Raw genomic sequence first — 7,792 nt, forward strand, 5'->3', positions numbered from 1 at the left:
GGTTTGTCATCATCAAGTGTTGGAGCAGACACCTTGAGATTAGGGTTTTGACCACTGGTCAACCCTAATCAGTTGCATTGGGCCAATCAGGGCATAGCAAGGAGATGGGGTCTATGATGGATATGAGGATCATTTCATGATTTTATCGAGCTTATTGAGGCTAGGGTTTCATCCTTGAGTCATTTCATCAGAGGATTGGGGCTTAACTTGATCAGTGCATTGCCAAATTCATCTATCAGTTGAAAAAGTCAACTGTGGTCAACTGTGCTTGATTTTATGGATTTGGAGGTGGGAGAGAGTTGGATACACTTCATTCATGTTGGAACAAGTGTTATTTGACATGTCAAAGCTCAAGAATGGAGAAAATAAAGTCAGAACAAAAATTGCCAAAAATAGAAAGTGACTTGTAATGGAAGTTTCCAAAAATGGAAAGTTTTTGACCACAAAATTACATATCCAAGGAAGCTTCAAATGAAAATTTGTTCAACATGAAAGTTGTAGATCTTGTTCTTACCTTTCCAAAAAGTCCAAGAACTTGAAATTTCCATGTATGGTTGACAAGTTATGGTCCATTCAATTTCCAAAAATACCTATAATCAAAGTGGCATAACTTTCACATGGAGTGTCCAAATTGAGTGATCTTTTTATGAGCAAACTCCATTTAACATGTACTTTCATGGTGCATAATCAAAATTCTTCAAAAATGGTCAATGCAAAAGGTCAATTTTCAAGTGCACCAATTAAAATCCAAGGGCAAAATGGTCCAACTTGAGAAATAATGGGAATTTTGGAATGGGAGTTTTTGAAACACATCATATATGCCAAATAGAAATGGTTTGGACTGTCATAAGTTTTCAAGGTGCAATATTTGGCTAGGCCATTTTGGAACTTGCACTTAAAATGCAAAATTTGGCATGACATAGTGAAAATGAAAAATACAATGCCAATCAACATGGGATCAAAGCCAACACATCACAAATGATATTTAGGAGATGTATGAGCTGTCATACAGCTGTCATGAGCCCTTATGTGAAATACCAATTTTGCCCTTGCATTGAAAAAACCACATTATGCTAATTACATTTCATTTGGTTAATTGGTGATTAGTAAGGTGATTAAGCAAGAGTATAAAGCTTTAATTGTAACTGAATTTGGATGACAATCACATTCACCAAGATCTGTAACAGAATTTCACCAAGAACCTCTCAAATTCTCCAAAAAGCTTCATCACTTTTTCTCATCAATCTTCTTCAATTCTTCACCAAAGTGCAAAATTCTTTTTGCTTCGTGTTCCTTGATCTTCCTTTTCCAACTGTTTCATCGATTCATTGCCAAAAAGCATTGGATTCGTGACTGTTCACATCATGCTCAACAATGGAGTTTGGAGATTTCTCTCATCTGGATCGTGCTTGAGCTGAAATACAAGTTGCTTTCATCTTCCTAAGCCTTCTTCTTCGTCTGTTTTGAAGAATTACACGTGGAAACTCAAAGAACATCAACTGCTCCATTCAAGGTACATGAACTCGAATTTCACCATTCCTTGAATTTCCGTATGCGTTTTGAAGATCTTGCAATGTAGATCATTATGATAGGTGTAGTTTTTGGAATGATTAACTGATGAGTGAGATATCTTGATTTTTAGTTTGGATGTCACTTAGGTTTTTGATCGATCCCGATGATACAGTTAGAATTAGGTTGAATTAGTTACATATTTGGAATCCTCATGCTCATACGGTTCCAATGGTTATAAACATGTTAATTTTGGTGAGAATTCATTGTTCATGATGTTCATGCGTTTTCTGGAGTTTCTGGGATGAAGAACGTGAATAGTAGCTCGTTTGATCCAAATATTGCCTGGCCTTTTGAATTTCTGTGTTTGGCGCCACTGTTGGCCAATCACAACATTCCGTTACCACTTAGTGAAGCGACGCCGTTTTGGCGCTTGGTTCAGGAATTACGCTTCTGCCATTAACAGATTTAATTAATTAATTATTTCATTTCATTTTCTTTTCTTATTTCATTTGATTCATTGAACTTCAAAAATTCCTAGAGAGTTCATTTTTCATCCAAATTTTGTGAGATTTTTTGTGCCATGCTCATGATAATGTGTAGAATTTTATGATGATTCTTGTGAATTTTTTGCATGTGTAGAAAATTAGAATGCTTAGGGATTGTTTGATGTGTCACATTTTTGTACACTTCACCATTTTTAACATGAAATGCTCATACTTCCAAAGAAATGAATGAAAATTTTTGTGCTTATTCTGGACATGTTGATGGTGATTTTCATGTAGAGTTTGTGATTTTTGGATACTTGGTGTTGGAGATATGATTTTTTGAATCTAGGTGTGACAATTTGTGTCACACCAAGCTAGGTCAACTTTCTGATTTTATTTGCCTGGCCTAGAAATGTTGAATTGCTCCAATCTTTTGCATGAATGATCATTGATATGTCAAGATAACATGTGATTTTTGCTGGAATTTTTGATGTCATTTTCAAATTGATTGATAATTTTCTTCTCCGTATGCTCATTTGGTAACATTGTGTGATACATGTTGGCATTTTGCTTGTGAAATTCTCATATGGTACTGGATGAAGATGAAATTTGATATGTGGATTGTAGACACATTGTGGGACATCATGCTTTTGGTCCCATTCATTTCTTAATTGTTGTCATAGTTTTATGAATTATTGAAATGGATGCTTGCTTGGATGTCTTGAATTGGCTTACATAATTGTGTCTGGACTTTTTGATTTTCATTGACCTACTTTCTTTTGTCCAATTGAGCTGAAAATTGACATGCTACTTGTTGATTGTGTCCTGTTTAGGTGTGAATTATTTGAGGATTTTTGGAATTGTTTTGGTATGCCTTTGATTGAAGTCATTCTGTTTGGACTTTTGGTGTTGTATTTGACCTAGTTTGTGGTATATTGTGCATGAATTGATATTGGTGAATGATATGAGCATGAGACCAATTGCATTTGCTTTCTATTTGTTTGAATGTGATTTTGGATTGGTTTTGCTTGCTGTTTAGATTTTTTTTATCCCTTTGGACCCTAGGCTTGGCCTAGTGGTCTAGTTTCTCACATTTGGTGTGGATTTTCAGGTTGAAAGGCAAAAAGCTTAAGGAGATAAATGCAAGTTGCAAAAATTGAATTTGTTTGATGTTGTAAACTAACATTGATTTTGTGTTGTAGGTTTGATGCTTGAGCTTGAGCTCATAGCTTGCACTTGTGTGCATTAACTTGTGTTGCTTGTACAGATTAACTGATTAACCATTTGCTGTTTACTGTTTGTCTGTCTGAGTACTGATGATACTTGATTGATTTCAGGTACATTTAGTCGCTTACAGTTCTTTAAGAACTTGCTTGCTGCTGCTTGGTTTTTAAACCAGTTGAGGTAGGACTTCTATTCTTCATGTAGTCTGGAAGACCTGGCTTGTTATTTAGCCAGGCAACTGTCTGAAGTCCTCCTTAAGAGGCGATGTTTGTGGTTGTTTACATTTGTGCCCAAGCAGGTAAAGACCTCTATGAGGCAATTGGCGGATCATAGGGATATGCAATCTATCCCCCGCTATTCTGTTGAGTCGTCCCTCTGCTCACACGGCTGTGTGTTGATGCATTGGGACACAAACCCAAGATCTTGTGCTGTTGCACAATCGAGTCAGAGTCTTGAGCGTAGAAGGGTCCCTCCATTCTGGACCCACGCTCCTTTGTCTGAAACTCTCCCTGGTCAGGGATAAGAGCTGTGAAGTCTAATCTTCACTCACCTTTCATCTGCTTCACCTTAGCCCCGCAATGGCAAGGTTAAGAGCGAATACTACCCCTGTACAGACGACTTGCCTAGGCAGTCAAACCCATTGTTTGAGCCCACTTGACTGAATATAGTGTGTGCTTTGTGAATATTTGTTTGAAATGCTTGTTTTGATCTGTTGATGCTTGCATGCTTGCTTTCTTCCTGGATAGGATTAGCTTGCAGTTGTGCAAGTAGGTAGAAACCGTAACATAGGGCAATGATGCATGACAACATTAGGCTCGAGTCCAGCTCCCTGGTAGTGTGTCTTCCCTTGGTTTCTGGCTAGAATTTTTTTCCCTTTCAGGGGAACTACGTCGCCCTGATCCTCATGCCAGATGAGGTACGTAGGCAGGAGACCGTGCGAGGTCTCTCCGGGCACCCTTTTCTTTTTTGCGTGTGTTTTGTTTGGCAGCTATCAGGCTCGAGTTCCCGACTCCCTGTTAGTCTGTGTGTGCCGTTTCTTCTGACGTCTCAGCGTCTCTTCTGGCTTGCTTGATGACTTGTAGGCTCGAGTTCCCGACTCCCTACTAGTTTGCATGTTCTTTCTTTCCCTTTCAGGGGAACTACATCACCCTGATCCTCGTTCCAGACGAGGTATGTAGGCAGGAGACCGTGCGAGGTCTCTCCGGGCACTTTTTTTTCTTTTTGTGTGTGTGCTTGACGGTTATAGGCTCGAGTTCCCGACTCCCTATTAACTTGTTGGTTGTTGTGTGCTTGGAAGCTGATGTAAGTCCATCGAGTGGCATTCGGGTTCCAGTGTGCGTGTGTTTTGGTTCGGATGCTGATGTAAGTCCAGTGATTGGCATTCAGGCTCCATGTTTGCCTGTGTTTGTGTTAGCTTGTTTGGCGTACGTGAGCCGAACTACGACAGCTCTGATTCTCGTTCCAGACGAGATACGTAGGCATAGGATGCGATGTCCTATCGAGCTCTCTTCCTCTTAACCCCACCTGTGTTGTCTTCGGTGCGTGTGTGTGTGGTGTTTTAGCAACCTTTTCTTTTCTTAGAGCGTGGATCCCGTCGAGTACGACGGACGTGAGGGGTGCTAATACCTTCCCCTTGCGTAACCGACTCCCTTACCCTTTCTCTTTGGTCGCGAGACCATGCTTTTTCTAGGTTTCTCTGAGCGTTTCCTTTCCCTATTTTGGGATAAATAACGCGCAGTGGCGGCTCTGTGTTGTTTTTGTTTTAGCCCGCCGGTTGTTTTTCGCGGATGCGACAGCTGGCGACTCTGCTGGGGACTGCATAGATGTTGACCTGTGCTGGTCCATCTTCCCTAAGCGAGTCCTTCCTAGCGTGCTAGGATTAGTTTAGGTTGCTTGTGTTGTGTTATTTATTGCATTTATTATTCTAACCAGTGTATATATTTGCATAAATATTTGCATGCATCATACTATCATGTTGCCATCCTCTGTGCAGGTGGTTCCTCTGTGGGGGTGGGTGTTCTGAGTGGGGCTAAAACCCAGGCCCGAGTATACACCTAGGATTAGTGTGGTCTCATGTTGCCTCCTTCATGTTAGGTCAATATGTGCCTGGCAGCATGATGTACCACAAGCCGGACGAGGTTCATTTGATAGTGCTTTCCTCTGTGGAGTATCCACTTTGGTTGAGTTACTTCATTTGAGCTGTTGACTCTGGTGACCGATCATTTCCCGGATCTTTGGTTTAGACGATCTCAGGAGAGCTACAATGGCACACCCGAAAGGGCAAACCCATTGAGTATCTCTGCCCGATTGTCGAGACTATTATCCGCCTTAGGGTGACCTGATTAGAATTTACCTGTGAGGGGAGGGTGGTTCTTTCAGATGCATGTTCAGATGGTGACTTTGATGGTGACTTTTGGTTCCGTTGATCAGAGTCGTATTTATAAGTCGGATTTATGGCCATTTATTTCAGAGACGCCGAAGTGCTGTCCGTGTTATTTATCAGTGGGGATCCGTTTATTTCAGGATTCCCCGGGCCGATTCAGATGATTGTTGGTATCTGTTCAGAGATGGTTTGATGATGATGATGGTGTATCTGTCTTCCGTTTATTTCGGAACCCTTGAGGTGGATTTGTGGTTACATGTTCCCTCAGATGGTTGTGATCGGTTCAGAGATCAGGGCTGTGATTCAGAGCAACAGATGATCAGAGGACTTGGAGGATGGCACAATGCATTGCAATTCATACATCTGCATCATTCTCATTTTGCATTCATCTGCACCTAAATTACGTCTAGCCATACGGGGAGTATTATGGATTGAGAATCTGGTTGAGAGACATCCGGATGTCAGAATATTATTGATGAATTTTTATCTGTCTCGATGAAACCAGAATCAAAGGACAGAATCTTCCTCATATGGATAGACGTTGCATTCATGCATATTAACCTGTTTGCTGTTTTGCAGGAATCATTGATCGCGCTCGTAGAACTGTACCTTTGCACTCAACCCGTCCTCACAGATACTTCACCAGACGCAATACTCCCAGACTGATGGATCCGCCTAACGCCGACCTTCTCGAGCTGAAAGAGAAGATGGGAGAGTTGATCAATGTCATGCAAGAGTTCGCCTTGGGGCAGAAAGTAATCGCCGAGAAGGTGGGGAGGATTGAAGACTGGCTGAAGATGGGGAACATGCAGGGAAACGTTTCGTCGTCTGGACCGAAGAAATCCTTTGGTAATGACCAGCGCAAGGATGAGGGTGAATCGAGTGCTGTGCATGCCCAGAGAGGACGTGGTAGGGATCGTTACTACCAACACACTGCTGCGGTAACTATTTCTGCTGACAATCAGCCTGCGCAACAGCAGCGTCAGCCATTCCAGCAGAGGCCTCAGAGGGCTGGATATCAAGTCAGGGGGAGGATGAATGATCGGCATTTTGACAGGCCGCCTGTGACATACTCTTTCCTATTGAAGAAGTTGAAGGATCTGGGGCTGGTACAGTTGAGGACTTTGGCACCTTTGAGACCTGATCAAAGGCCATCCAATTTCGATGAGAATGTCAAATGTGAATTCCATTCGGGTGCTCCCGGGCACAGTGTAGAGGACTGCAAAGCTTTTAAGCACGTAGTCCAAGACCTGGTGGATTCTAAAGCAATCAACTTTGCTCCATCTCCGAATGTTAATGCTAATCCCATGCCGGCACATGGTCAGGCAATGGTGAGTGCAATTGCTGAAGATTCGGATCACGCCTGTGGGATGGGTGAAGAGACTGATGGTAACTGCGAGTTTGATGGTTGGATAAAGTCGTGCGTACCAGGGATGGAAATCCAGAACTGGAAGGCTGAAAAGATCATCCGGGTCACTCTACTTGAAGAGTAATAATTTCTGTTTTCAGTTTTATTTGCATGAAAGCCATACGTGTTGCCCGACACGTAATGGTCCATTGTAAGGGCCACCTCATGTTTCATTTTGCAACATTTCTGCATCATTAATAAATGGATGTTTTTCAGTCAAAAAAGCGGTGTTCCCTGTTTTTCATTTATTTTGCAGTTTAAAAACAAATAAAAATGGCAATGTTTATTTTCATTTTTCTCTTTTTTTTGATTTGTCTCGTTCCAAATTCAAAAATAATTCTCCGGATCTCATTGATAACAATTTGGTTACACCTCATATGACTTCGACAATCCGAGCAATCAGGCTGAAGAAGAAGGCGAAGGAAATTGTGATCTGCTGGAATATTAGCCAGGTTGTTAAAACAAGAGGAGAAGGTGATTCAGCCGCTCGAGGGCGATGCGAGATTGTTACTCCAAGCACCGCCGAGGTCAGGAAAAAAATTGGGGCCGTTTCAGAGGCGAGCCGAGAGCAGAATGGTAGCCCTGTTAAAAGAGCATGTGGATACCTTCGCCTGGTCATGTCTGGATATGCCAGGGTCAAGTACCAATGGCGTTGTGCACGAGCTGCCATGGAGAGAAGACTGTCCTCTAAAGAAGCAGAACGCCAGTGCCTGTATCAGAGAGCCAGGGTGACTTTGTTTCGTGATATGATTCATCATGGAATCAAATGCTATGCTATGA

This window comes from Lathyrus oleraceus, chromosome 3 (genome assembly GCF_024323335.1).
Source record: "Lathyrus oleraceus cultivar Zhongwan6 chromosome 3, CAAS_Psat_ZW6_1.0, whole genome shotgun sequence".
NCBI classification, from domain to species: domain Eukaryota; kingdom Viridiplantae; phylum Streptophyta; class Magnoliopsida; order Fabales; family Fabaceae; genus Lathyrus; species Lathyrus oleraceus.